At 46.7% G+C, this 13,399-nt stretch overlaps 2 non-coding genes across 2 annotated transcripts; one reads left to right on the top strand and one right to left on the bottom strand.

The window, feature by feature from the left end:
• Positions 1-425: 425 nt before the first annotated feature.
• Trnai-aau (transfer RNA isoleucine (anticodon AAU)) lies at positions 426-499 on the bottom strand. Its single transcript has one exon. It is a non-coding gene; the product is annotated as a tRNA-Ile (tRNA).
• A 1,442-nt stretch (positions 500-1,941) lies between these two features.
• On the top strand, positions 1,942-2,013 carry Trnae-uuc (transfer RNA glutamic acid (anticodon UUC)). Its single transcript has one exon. It is a non-coding gene; the product is annotated as a tRNA-Glu (tRNA).
• Positions 2,014-13,399: the final 11,386 nt, after the last annotated feature.

The raw sequence follows: 13,399 nt of genomic DNA, 5'->3' as shown, positions 1-13,399 counted from the left end.
GAAACGACTGAGAGAGGTAAGGAGAGGCGAGGCGAGGCGATGGACACACAGCACGCCCCTTCATTTCACGGTGGCGTCTCCCTGACCGAATCGGGCTGTAGCTCCGAAAACAAAGGAGAAAGAAAAATAGGAAGCGAAACTGCCAACAGCACCCTGTGTTCCCATGCGCTCACCCGCCCAAGTACTGACAAGGGCCAAAGTTGTTACATATCGGCAATCGGACACTTTCTTTCATTTTCTCTTTATCGTATGAGAACCAGTGTATTCAACATATGATGGCCATTGCCGAGTGAATGCTGTAGCACTTCCCGATAAGTCGGGTTCGGATCCTCTGTCTGTCGGCTTCCACGCAGAGTGATGATCTTTGGGTCAACACACTCGCCAGCTTAAATCGGCGCTGCCTTTTCGTGGTAGTAAAAGCGTAGTGGCCCGTGGGGGGATCGAACCCACGACCATGGCGTTATTAGCACGACGCTCTAACAAACTGAGCTAACAGGCCTCGGCGGACGCAGATGCTCAGCCCTACGCTCGAAACATGTGGCATGAAGCCATACGTCATTTCTATGGTCGTCGTGTGTCTGCTTCCCTTGTCTGTATCCTGCTGACGCTCACGAAACAGTAGCTATATTGCGAGCAGGACGGGAAACGGCAGTTCGGACAGCTCAAATTTGTCACGATTCGTGTGGGAAAAATTCCGTTCCGGTAACGGGAATCGAAACCGGGCCTCCTGAGTGAAAGCCAGGTATCCTAGCCACCAGACCACACCGGACGTGGGCGCTCACTCGACGCTTCGGACGGTCGCTTGGCGCATTTCGTGTCGAGTCCCGCGTCGTCGCCCTTCTCTCTTTGCGAGCATCTTTGCGCATACTGACTGGCAAGGCGCACACCTCAAACGTCTCAGAGCAATGCTTTTGGCTTCATGCTCTGCTGGGAGAAGAGGAAAAGGGAAGCTGTAAGTAGCAATAACAGGGAGTAAACATTTTCCCGCTGAAGCGTTGAAACGTCGTGGATAACAAACAAGAAATAAGTTGGTGCCCTAGCACAGCACCACCATCAGTTACAGAAAATTAAATGCTCCGGGTGAGGATCGAACTCACGACCTTAAAATAATGAGACTTACGAGCTGCCTACTGCGCTACCGACGCACGGGTGCACCGCTTGCCCTCGAAAATAGGTAAAACCCCGTACCCAATATTTAGACGTAGGGACACTGTACTTCCTGGATAACGTGGTCTGTTACTACACGTGCATTGCCGGCCCATTTGATTGCAGTGTTGCTGCAGCTGTTGCAACGATAGGCAGCACACCTTGTCGTTAAAGTTCAGTGCCTCGGAGGCACCTGGACACAGCGACTTGTGAGGCCAGGCCGGCGCTAGTCTGTAGAACATGATGCGAGCGTCCTAGTGGGGACCCGCGAGTGCTGCGTTCTCGGTTCTTCTCAAGGGAATCCAGCTATATATTCTTGTGGATCGTGCATCTCAAGCGCGCAAGCCACACGGCAGCATTATCGCGGGAAAAGCAAAAATGATGCATCGGCCGGGAATCGAACTTGGGCCGCCAGCATTGCAGGCGAGCATTTCTACCACTGAACCACCGATGCTCGGGGCGGTAGTACGTTCACGCTGCTTCCCGAGCGCATGTTGCAAGGGAAAGTGGGACTGCCGTCGAGCGCCGTAGCATTTTGTCGAGAAGATGCTGCAGACGCTGATTCCTGCACTTCACTGCTTAAAAATGCCGCCAGAACGCGGTCCTCTGCGTACTCTTGCGTCGCCGGCGCCGACTCTTGCCAAAAGGATGCGAAGTGTGCGTGGATACGCCGTCCGAATGCAACTGGATGTGCTCCCCTAGCCTACCTCGAAATGCGCCTGCAGGTACGATCACCTTCGGCCGCTGCCGACAGGCGGGAAGCCGACACAGCGCAGCGTCGGGGCGCTCGCTTGTGCGGTGGTGGTGTAATGGTCAGCATAGTTGCCTTTCAAGCAGTTGATCCGGGTTCGATTCCCGGCCACCACAGCGGGCCGCTATTTTGACGTATGAATATGTATGCGGCGCGACCTTAAACTGAAGTTTTTTCCCCGATCGCACCGCGCAGACCAGCCTGTAGCGTATCCCCGTGCCTGGACTTGTCTGGACTTTGCGAGAGCTGACGGTCCCCTGTCGGCCTATATCAAAATGACGGACACGAGAAACGACTGAAAGAGGTACGGAGAAGAGAGCCGATTGTCACACAACACGCTCCATCATTTCATGGCAGCTGCGTGGCCTTGCCTTTTCGTAGCAGTGAAATCACACTGGCCCGTTGGGGGATCGAACCCACGACCTTCTCGTTAGTAGCCCGACGCTCTAACCAACTGAGCTAAGAGGCCTCGACACACGCGATTGCTCAGCCTTACACTGGAAATGTGTGGCATAATGCCATACACCACTTCTAGGGTCTACGTGTGTCTGTTTCTGTCTACAATGTTCTGCTGACGGTCACGAATCTGTAGCTACACTCCTGGAAATGGAAAAAAGAACACATTGACACCGGTGTGTCAGACCCACCATACTTGCTCCGGACACTGCGAGAGGGCTGTACATGCAATGATCACACGCACGGCACAGCGGACACACCAGGAACCGCGGTGTTGGCCGTCGAATGGCGCTAGCTGCGCAGCATTTGTGCACCGCCGCCGTCAGTGTCAGCCAGTTTGCCGTGGCATACGGAACTCCATCGCAGTCTTTAACACTGGTAGCATGCCGCGACAGCGTGGACGTGAACCGTATGAGCAGTTGACGGACTTTGAGCGAGGGCGTATAGTGGGCATGCGGGAGGCCGGGTGGACGTACCGCCGAATTGCTCAACACGTGGGGCGTGAGGTCTCCACAGTACATCGATGTTGTCGCCAGTGGTCGGCGGAAGGTGCACGTGCCCGTCGACCTGGGACCGGACCGCAGCGACGCACGGATGCACGCCAAGACCGTAGGATCCTATGCAGTGCCGTAGGGGACCGCACTGCCACTTCCCAGCAAATTAGGGACACTGTTGCTCATGGGGTATCGGCGAGGACCATTCGCAACCGTCTCCATGAAGCTGGGCTACGGTCCCGCACACCGTTAGGCCGTCTTCCGCTCACGCCCCAACATCGTGCAGCCCGCCTCCAGTGGTGTCGCGACAGGCGTGAATGGAGGGACGAATGGAGACGTGTCGTCTTCAGCGATGAGAGTCGCTTCTGCCTTGGTGCCAATGATGGTCGTATGCGTGTTTGGCGCCTTGCAGGTGAGCGCCACAATCAGGACTGCATACGACCGAGGCACACAGGGCCAACACCCGGCATCATGGTGTGGGGAGCGATCTCCTACACTGGCCGTACACCACTGGTGATCGTCGAGGGGACACTGAATAGTGCACGGTACATCCAAACCGTCATCGAACCCATCGTTCTACCATTCCTAGACCGGCAAGGGAACTTGCTGTTCCAACAGGACAATGCACGTCCGCATGTACCCCGTGCCACCCAACGTGCTCTAGAAGGTGTAAGTCAACTACCCTGGCCAGCAGGATCTCCGGATCTGTCCCCCATTGAGCATGTTTGGGACTGGATGAAGCGTCGTCTCACGCGGTCTGCACGTCCAGCATGAACGCTGGTCCAACTGAGGCGCCAGGTGGAAATGGCATGGCAAGCCGTTCCACAGGACTACATCCAGCATCTGTACGATCGTCTCCATGGGAGAATAGCAGCCTGCATTGCTGCGAAAGGTGGATATACACTGTACTAGTGCCGACATTGTGCATGCTCTGTTGCCTGTGTCTATGTGCCTGTGGTTCTGTCAGTGTGATCATGTGATGTATCTGACCCCAGGAATGTGTCAATAAAGTTTCCCCTTCCTGGGACAATGAATTCACGGTGTTCTTATTTCAATTTCCAGGAGTGTATATTACGAGCAGCATTCGAAACGGCAGCTCGGACAGCTGAAACTTGTCACGATTCGTGTGGAATAAATTCCGTTCTGGTACTGGAATTCGAACCCGGGCCTCCAGGGCAAGAGACAGGTATCCTAACCACTAGACCACACTGTAGGTGAGCATGCGTTGTACGTATTAGAACGTCTCTTGTCGCATTTCGTGTCGAATCCGGCGTCGGCGATCTTCTTTGTTTGCGAGCATCCTTGCGAATACTGGCTGGCAAGGCGCACACCTCAAAAGTCTCAGAGCATTGATTTTCGCCTGCTTTACTGCAGGAAGACGAAAAGCAAAGCTGTAAGTAGCAATAACAGGAAGTAAACATTTGCACGCTGAGGTGTTGAAACGTTGCGGTACAAACAACAAATACGTTGGTTGCGTAGCAACAGCACCACCATCAGTTACAGAAAATTACGTGCCGCGGCTGAGTATCGAACTCATGACTTTGCGAGTATGAGATTTACGCGCTGCCTACTGCGCTACCGAGGCACGGACGAACTGGCACTCTGGGAACTTGGTAAGTAGCACAGAGAATATCACATGTACTGTAGAATCAGTGTACTTCCTGGATAACGTGTGCTGTTGCTACACGTGCATTCCCGGCACAGTAGACTGTATTGTAGCTGCAGCTTTCACAACGAAAGGTAGCCTGCTTGTCGTTAATGTTGATTGCCTTGGAGGCACATTGACACGGCAACTCGTGAGTACAAGCCGACGCTAGTCTGTAGAAGAGCACTCGAGCGGCCAAGTGAGGAGTCGTACGTGCTGCATGTTTGGTTCTTCTCACCGCGAATCCCGCTATTCACTCTTGTAGTTGCGCATATGATGCTAGTTGCTTCTGCACCCTAAAACAAAAGAAAACAAATTCTTGTAGCTTATGCAACTAGAGCGCGAAAGACACGCGCAGCATTATCGCGAGATTAACAAAACTGATGCATCGGCCGGGAATCGAACCCGGGCCGCTCGCGTGGCAGGCGAGCATTCTACCACTTCTTTTTGTCCTCTTTTCTTTGACTTTAATTTTTTAGGGCCTCCCAACTCCCCTTATAGCCCTACTTGCTCTCACGAAATAATGCCTTGTTCTATAATACCTGTCTTGGTAGACGCTCGTCGCTGACGGCTTCTCTCTTGGACCATTGTGGTAAAATAAATAAATGTCTGCATCTTCTTCTGCAAAAGCAAATAATCCATCCACTCCATTGAATTGCCGGCCGAAGTGGCCGTGCGGTTAAAGGCGCTGCAGTCTGGAACCGCAAGACCGCTACGGTCGCAGGTTCGAATCCCGCCTCGGGCATGGATGTTTGTGATGTCCTTAGGTTAGTTAGGTTTAACTAGTTCTAAGTTCTAGGGGACTAATGGCATCAGAAGTTGAGTCCCATAGTGCTCAGAGCCATTTGAGCCATCCATTGAATTAAAAATAAAATACACTGTAACTCTTCAACGGTAATACGTCAAAGTAAAATATCCAATTTCTAAAAGAAGCCTCATTCGATCACTAACTGAAAACGCTGGAAATTCTTCTTGAAAACAGGATGTTGTCCATTTCCGTTTTTGGATTACAAGATGCGCGTGGAAAATGCAAAATCAAACCTCAATCTGGGTTCATAAAACGAAGGAAATGAAATGAAACTCAAATTTTTTCGTCACTTCCATGTAAGAAAACATAATGCATCACTTCTTTGAGATAAATAAAAGAAATGTTTCTTCGGTAGTGCAAAATAGCAGCACAGATCCATCCAAACCTGTGGGTCAAATTTAAACTAAAAGAAAGAAATAAAGTAAAAAAAAGGATAGATATCCTCTTCTGTCCATCCAAGTTAGTATTCCTGGTGTCATCTATGGGGCGTCTTGGCGTAACCATCTTGTAGCGCTGCTTTCAGAAAATTTGCCAGAAGTTCTCTGTTATTCTTCAGCCGCTGAACATGTGAATGTGAATGCCACAACAACGCTAAGTAAGTATACACATCCTTAACTTGGGAGTCCAGAACTTCAAAAACTGTGTAGCCTATGAGCCACACCATTGTGTTGTGCTTCGCCAGAGGGAAAGATTTGAATCCTCGTGCAAGAACATCGGTGAGTGTCACATGCGGGGGGTCGTCCTGTTGATCAGAGCCACCATGACCCTACACAGTTGCCAGACGGCCGACACAAGGCGACATTGAAAGCGATGCTCCCGTGTGTCCGTAACGCCGCAAGCACCACAGTTGGCAGACGGCAGCAGGCGGATGTCCGAGAGACGTTGCTTTGTGACCAGTTGGTCGCGGGGAAGCGAAGAGCGAGCTTGTGAGGGGGTGGCCTCACCACCATTGCCGCATACAGTCGGCGAACATTCCTGTTCCTGTCCAGCGCCGTTTCCAGTACGTAGCTCCGCTGCAGGTAGTAAGCTCTGACGTAGCCGAGTTGATACGGGATGCACGCCATGGACACCGGTGCACTCTCAGAGGGCGGCTGGTAAGCGACGAGCATGGCCGCCGCCGTTCCATCCGGGCTGTCAACTTGCAGGGTGGCCATGCGGTGCACCAGCAGCGCCGAACACTTCCGGCAAAAATCGACGAGGCCGAGTCCCCCGAAGGTGGTGTCGAGGACGCATGTTGCCGCCCGAACCTTGAAGATTTCGTGGCGCCACAGGAGCCAGTACGCGGCCTGCGAAAATGATCGGGCGGGGGGTCGCGGAACGTCCTGGAGTTGTGCCACGTACCAGGCCTTGGAATACACGGCGCTGTTAATTAGGTCGACCTTCAGGATGAGGGTGAGGTATCGGCTGGCGTAAGTCTTACAAAGGCCTTTGACATGATTGAGCAGCCGGCGCCAGGTGCGCGCCCGCATCTGTTGGGTATTAGCGGTAATATCGAGGCCCAGGATCGTGTGATTACAGGCTACGCGAAACCAAGTCTGATTGCAATCCACGTTGCATTGACCTAACGGAATCAAAACAGCCTTCCTTTGATTTATCAAGGCACCTGACGCACGATCATTCCGCCTCAGTAAGGGCCGGATGTGGTCAAAATCGTTGTCATTGCCGATAAAAACACCGACGTCATCAGCATAGGCGAGGCATTTCATAGTGAAATGATGAATATCCACACCGCCAATCTTGCGCTTCTGCGCTCGCTACAGTGGGTCCAAAGCAATTACAAAGGGGCACACAGGTAAGAGACAGCCCTGTCGCACCGATGACGAAAAACAATAGGTAGCGTTCGCCATCCATTAATTGTGAGCACCGAGCTGGCTCTTGTCAGGAATTGGCGAATCACGAGAATAAAGTGGAAGCCAAATCCCATCTTTTCTATAACTTGCATCAAGTAACCGTGGCTCATTCTGTCAAATGCGTTTGCAAAGTCCAGAGAAAGAACACCTGCTGAAAGGCGATGGACGGCGTAGTAGGCGATGACGTCACGATAAGTAGATGCCGCATTGAAAATGGTCCGCCCCTTAACGCCGCAGGATTTATAAGGACAGATGACTTTGTCCATGACAGCCTGAATCCTCGCTGCAACACATCTTGCCGCCAACTTGTAGTCAGCATTCAGCAGTGTGATTGGCCGAAGATCGGTGACACGGCACGTACCCCGTTTTTTTGGGATAAGGACAATGTGCCCTTCGAGAAACTGACACTGGATTGCAATACCGCGAAGAACTTCGTTCATCACTACTGTTAATTTGTCACCTGAGAGCAACGCCACCATGGTGAATAGTGGTTTTCGTGCAGCCACAAGTTGTCGTGTTATGATTCAGACTGTGCACAATAGTAGTAGTAGTACTAGTAGTAGTCATAGTAGAAGACGTAGTAGTAGGTTTATTCATCTGTAGATCACTTTTTACACAGATGTAGGACACGACAAAGTTTAGACTAATTTAAAATAAGCTAATTCGTATACACATACACTTACAGACTTCTAGTTAGATTTATTCCTGGTACACAATACATTTTTTACAAATAACTTATTCCATAATATAATGCCACACTGTTCACTCATATCTATCAGTCACTGCACACACTATACACACATTGTTTCATAACAACTCACTCACTCCACACACATCTCTGGGCCATTTTCTGTACTGCAACTTCTCATTTGCTATCCTGAAAAACTGAGTCAGCATCCCTCTATAATGAGTGAGATGTTGAGCTCAGAAAGAGGAAGAGGTGTTTATATTGTGCTATGCATAGCTTGGGGGTACGTTTTTCTAGAAAAGGAAAACAGTAGGAAAAACATAGTGTGAAGGTGTTATGTGGAATGCTGGATGTTGTTTCATCATGATTATTATTTACTTGTATAACTTTTTCTTAACCAGACCCCTACTCTGTTTTGTCTAAGTAATCCTTCAATTTATAAAATATATTGCATAACAGGTGACTTTTAGCTGCCTTTTTAAATAAGTGTATTTTTGCATTTTCTTTAATCACTTTTGTTAATTTATTGTACAGAAATATGGGTAGAAAACTCTGTTTTGGGTTTTATGTTTATTTTTTCTTGATAAATGTAAGTTGAATCTAGCTCTCGTGCCATGGTCATGGACAGAGCTGTTTGTGCAGCAATTACCAATGTAATTTTTGATGTGTACAACTGACTGGTAAATGTATTCACATGGAGCAGTTAGAATCCCCATTGCTTTGAACAGATCTTTACAATGAACTTGGACACCATTTTTGGTTATTACTTTTATGGCTCTTTCTTGAGTTTGAAAATTGTGTTCATATTTTGTACATTTGTTCCCCAAAAAAGAATGCCATAGCTAAGAATTGAACATACATATGAATAGTATGTAAGTAAAAGACACTGCATGTTACACACTGATGATAGGATTCTAAGGACATAACATGTTGATGACATTCTATTTGCAAGTACCTTTGTGTGTTCATACCACTTCAGTTAGGAGTCAATATTCATTCCTAGAGATTTTGCATTTGTTGCACAGTCTATAGAGGTACCTTACAGATTTAATTTAACATTGTCATTTTCCCCTCTTGAAACTGAAATTCATGGCATTAGTTTTCTTTATGTTCAAATGTCACTTTATTGCTTATTGACCAATCGTAAACTTCCTTGAGAGTGTCATTTGCTTTCTCTGCAAGGAGTTCTCTTGCTTTCTCAGTGACTATGATATTGCTCTCATCAGCAAAGAGAATTTTTTTCACCATAAGTAACACTGCTGGGAAAGTCATTGATGTATATCAGAAATAGTATTGGTCGTAATATGCTACCTTGTGGAACCCCTATATTAATGTATTTTGGTTCTGATAAGTGTTTTACTAAATGTTTAGATCTATTTGAAGTATGTGTTATCTCTACTCTTTATACCCTATCTGCTAGGTATGATCGAAACCAGTCATTAGCTGGCCTTCTTATTACTAATGCTTCTAATTTATTTAATAGAATCTTGTGGTCGACTGTATCAAAGGCCTTAGAAAGATCCAAAAATATGCCTGTCACACACTCATATTTCTCAAGAGAATCAAGTACAACTTTTGTTAATTCTGCTATGGCTGACTCCATATTTTTGCCACTTCGGAAACCAAACTGTGATTCGCTTAAAAGATTCTATTTATTTAGGTAATTCATTAATCTGCGTTTCATAATTGCTTCTATTATTTTAGAGAATGGTGACAGCAGGGAAATGGGCTGGTAATTTTCTATGTATTCTGCATTACCTTTCTTAAGCAAAGGTACAACTCTTGCCTGTTTTAACTGCTCTCGAAATGTCCCTGATATGAAGGATTCATTTATTATGTTTGTTAAGGGGCCTTGTGTAATCTCCGTGCATTGTTTCAGTACACACAATGGTACTTCATCTGAGCCTACTGACTTTTTATTTTATGTTTTTGAACAGTTTTATTGTCTTCATTCTCTGTGGTTGGAAGTAACATCATTGTACTTAGTGCAACATTATTTGTAGGTGTTATATTTGTCTTGGGGAATTATTACTGTAACTTCTGTGCAATACTCGAAAAATGCTAATTTACATAGTTTGCTAAGTGTTGTGGATCATTTTTTATCCCTCTGCCTTACCGGTATGTTATTCTGTGTTTGTTTGCATCTTCCCATTTCCTTTTTTGTAACATTCCAGACTGCTTTGCTTGTATTCTCTGCATTGTATATTATTTTGTGGTTAAATGTTTTGCAGCAATCAGCACCTTCCTATAGATCTTTTCGTATCCATGATAGAAATTTAAGAATTCTGGATGATTGCGACTCTTTTTCACGGAACCGAGGTATTTCAATGTTTGGAAGGACTTATTTATACCTGCTGTTATCCATCTATTTTTGTGAGATGTTGATACAGACATGCATACTTTTGGAAATGCCTTTTCAAAGTTCAATATAAATAATGTGCAGAATTTAGAGAATTTCATATTCACATTGGTTTCCTTCTACACTTCATCCCAGCTTTGTTTCGCTAGTTCTTTTGAAAAGTCTTTTATTTTGATTTCTGATTGATGTCGTTTGTTCGATTGTAGTTTAGGGTATGATTCGATGCCTGATTTTACTGTTGTTATTTGACAGAGATGGTCTGATAGTCCGAGACCTTTTACAGCTACAGCACATTTTCCCCTATCAATATCTGTGGCCACATGTTCAGTTGCTGATGCAGTGACTGTAGTAACCCCTGTTGCACTATTGACCAATACGGACATTTCAAAACTTTGAAGGACATTTATGAGAATGCTGCTTGATTCATTTATGATATTAGTGTTCATGTTAATGTCCCCACACAGAATTATGTTGATCTCTGTACTTGAGGCTTTATCTAGAACTTCTGTTAATTTATAGAAAAAATGTCCATACTACCACTCGGAGATCTATACACACACAAAATGATTAATTTTAGTTCAATAGCTGATATTTCAATGTGTGTGACTTCACTTACTGTACTGAGGCCATGTCATGATTTGAAATGTGTTCCTTTTCTGAAAAAAATCCATGAACCTCCACCCCTTGAAGCAGTTCTGCAGTAAGACAATGGTAATACTAATATTGAATTTCTGTGTCTCTACACCAGTGCTCAGTAACACAAAGTACTGTGCAGTTCAAAGATTGTAGCTCAACTTCTAATAGTTGTATTTTATTTTTTATTGATTGCATGTTCTCATGGAGGATTTTTAAGTCTGTGAAATTCCCATGTTACTCTTTCCAATTCTTTCTTTTTCCTTTGTGACATCTGGTATGTGATATTTGGAGTGTGAGAGATGGTTTTAGTATTTTTATACTGCTGGAGATACTCTTTAGGCTTGGGGACCTGTTGTTTGGATTTGTCCTAAAAAAGACTTACTTTTCCTTCCAATGACAACAGGTATTTGACCATGTGTGGCCCCCCCCTACACTTGATGCATGACGCGCAAATTCACTCCCGACGTCCATGGCGAGGTCCATCTTTACAACCACGACACCATGCAGCGCGGTACACAAGGGCCCAACAACATGCGGAATGGACTGTTCAGGATTGGAATCTCGTTCTCTTCACCAATGAGTGTCGCTTGTGCGTTCAATCAGACAATCGTCGGGCCCATGTTTGGAGGGAACCCGGTCCAGCTGAACGCCTTAGACACACTGTCTAGCGATTGCAGCAAGGTGGAGGTTCCCTGTTGTTTTGGGGTGGCATTATGTGGGGCCGACGTGCGCCACTGCTGATCATGGAAGGCGCCATAACGGCTGTATGATAATTCTCCGACCGACAGTGAAACCATATTGGCAGCATATTAGCGGGGCATTCGTCTTCATGGACGACAGTCAGCGTCCCCATCGTGAATGTCTTATGAATGACTTCCTTCAGAATAACCACATCGCTCGACTACAGTGGCCAGCATGTTCTCCAGACATGAACCCTATCAAACATGCCTGGTATATATTGACGACGTAACCCACCTACCACTCTGAGGGATCGACGCAGAATCGCCATTGACGAGTGAGATATTCTGGGTCAACAGTGCCTTGATGAACTTGTGGACAGTAAATTACGACGAATACAGTCATGCATCAATGCAAGAGGACGTGATACTAGGTATAAGTGGTACCGGTGTGTACAGCAATCTGGACCACCACCTCTGAGGGTTTCGCTGTATGGTGGTGCAACATGCAATGTGTGGTTTTCATGAGCAGTAAAAAGGGCGGAAATGATGTTTGGTTCAAATGGCTCTGAGCACTATGGGACTTAACATCTATGGTCATCAGTCCCCTAGAACTTAGAACTACTTAAACCTAACTAACCTAAGGACAGCACACAACACCCAGCCATCACGAGGCAGAGAAAAGCCCTGACCCCGCCGGGAATCGAACCCGGGAACCCGGACGTGGGAAGCGAGAACGCTACCGCACGATCACAAGATGCGGGCGGAAATGATGTTTATATTGGTTTCTATTCCAATATTCGTTACAGGTTCCGGAACTCTCGGAACCGAGGTGATGCAAAACAGTTTTTGGTGTGTGTACTTTGTGCAACATCAAAAATATTTCGCCGTTGAATATTCGTTGATAACTTGTACTGTACTTCTAATTCTGAATCTGTAATCTCTATTGCAGAAACTGTATTTAACGTGTAAAAGATCTAATAGAGTACTGTGAATGTCATCTGAAGTGCCAGTGAAACTGGTATAGGCATGCGTATTCAAGTAAAGAGTTATGTAAACAGGCAGGATACGGCGCTTCGATCGGCAACGCCTTTATAACACAAGTGTCTGGCGCTGTTGTTAGATCGGTTACTGCTGTTACAATGGCAAGTTATCAAGATTTAAGTGAGTTTGTAGGAGGTGTTACAGTCGGCGATGGGACACAGCATCTCCGAGGGAGCGATGAAGTTGGGGATTTTCCCGTACAACTATTTCAGAAATGTACCGTCACTATTAGGAATCCGATAAAATATCAAATCTCCGACATTGCTGCAGCTGGAAAAAAATCCCGCAAAAACGGGACCAACGACGAATGAAGAGAATCGTTCAACGCGACAGAAGTGCAACCCTTCCGCAAATTGCTGCGGATTTCAGTGCTGGACCATCAGCATGCTGGACCATCAGCGTGCGAACTATTCAACGAAACATCATCGATGAAAGCCCACTCGTGTACCCTTGATGACTGCACGACGCAAAGCTTTATGCTTCGTTTGGGCCTGTCAACACCGACGTTGGACTATTGATGATTGGAGACATGTTGCCTGGTCGTACGAGTCTCGTTTCAAATTGAATCGAGAGGATTGACGTGTACACGTAGGAAGGCAACCTCATGAATCCATAGACTCTGCATGTCAGCAAGGGATTGCTCAAGCTGATGGAGGCTCAGTAATAATGTGGGGAGCGTTCAGCTGGAGTGATATGGAACCCCTGATATGTCTAGATACCACTCTGACAGGTGATATGTACATAAGCAAGAGTCTGATCTCCTGCATCCATTCACCTCCACTGGGCATTCCGACGCACTTGGGCAATTATAGCAAGATAATGCGACACTCCACACGTCCAGAATT

This window comes from Schistocerca cancellata, chromosome 2 (genome assembly GCF_023864275.1).
Source record: "Schistocerca cancellata isolate TAMUIC-IGC-003103 chromosome 2, iqSchCanc2.1, whole genome shotgun sequence".
NCBI lineage: Eukaryota > Metazoa > Arthropoda > Insecta > Orthoptera > Acrididae > Schistocerca > Schistocerca cancellata.
The sequence above is the reverse complement of the archived record's forward strand: the minus strand, read 5'-3'. Positions and strand labels throughout refer to the sequence as shown.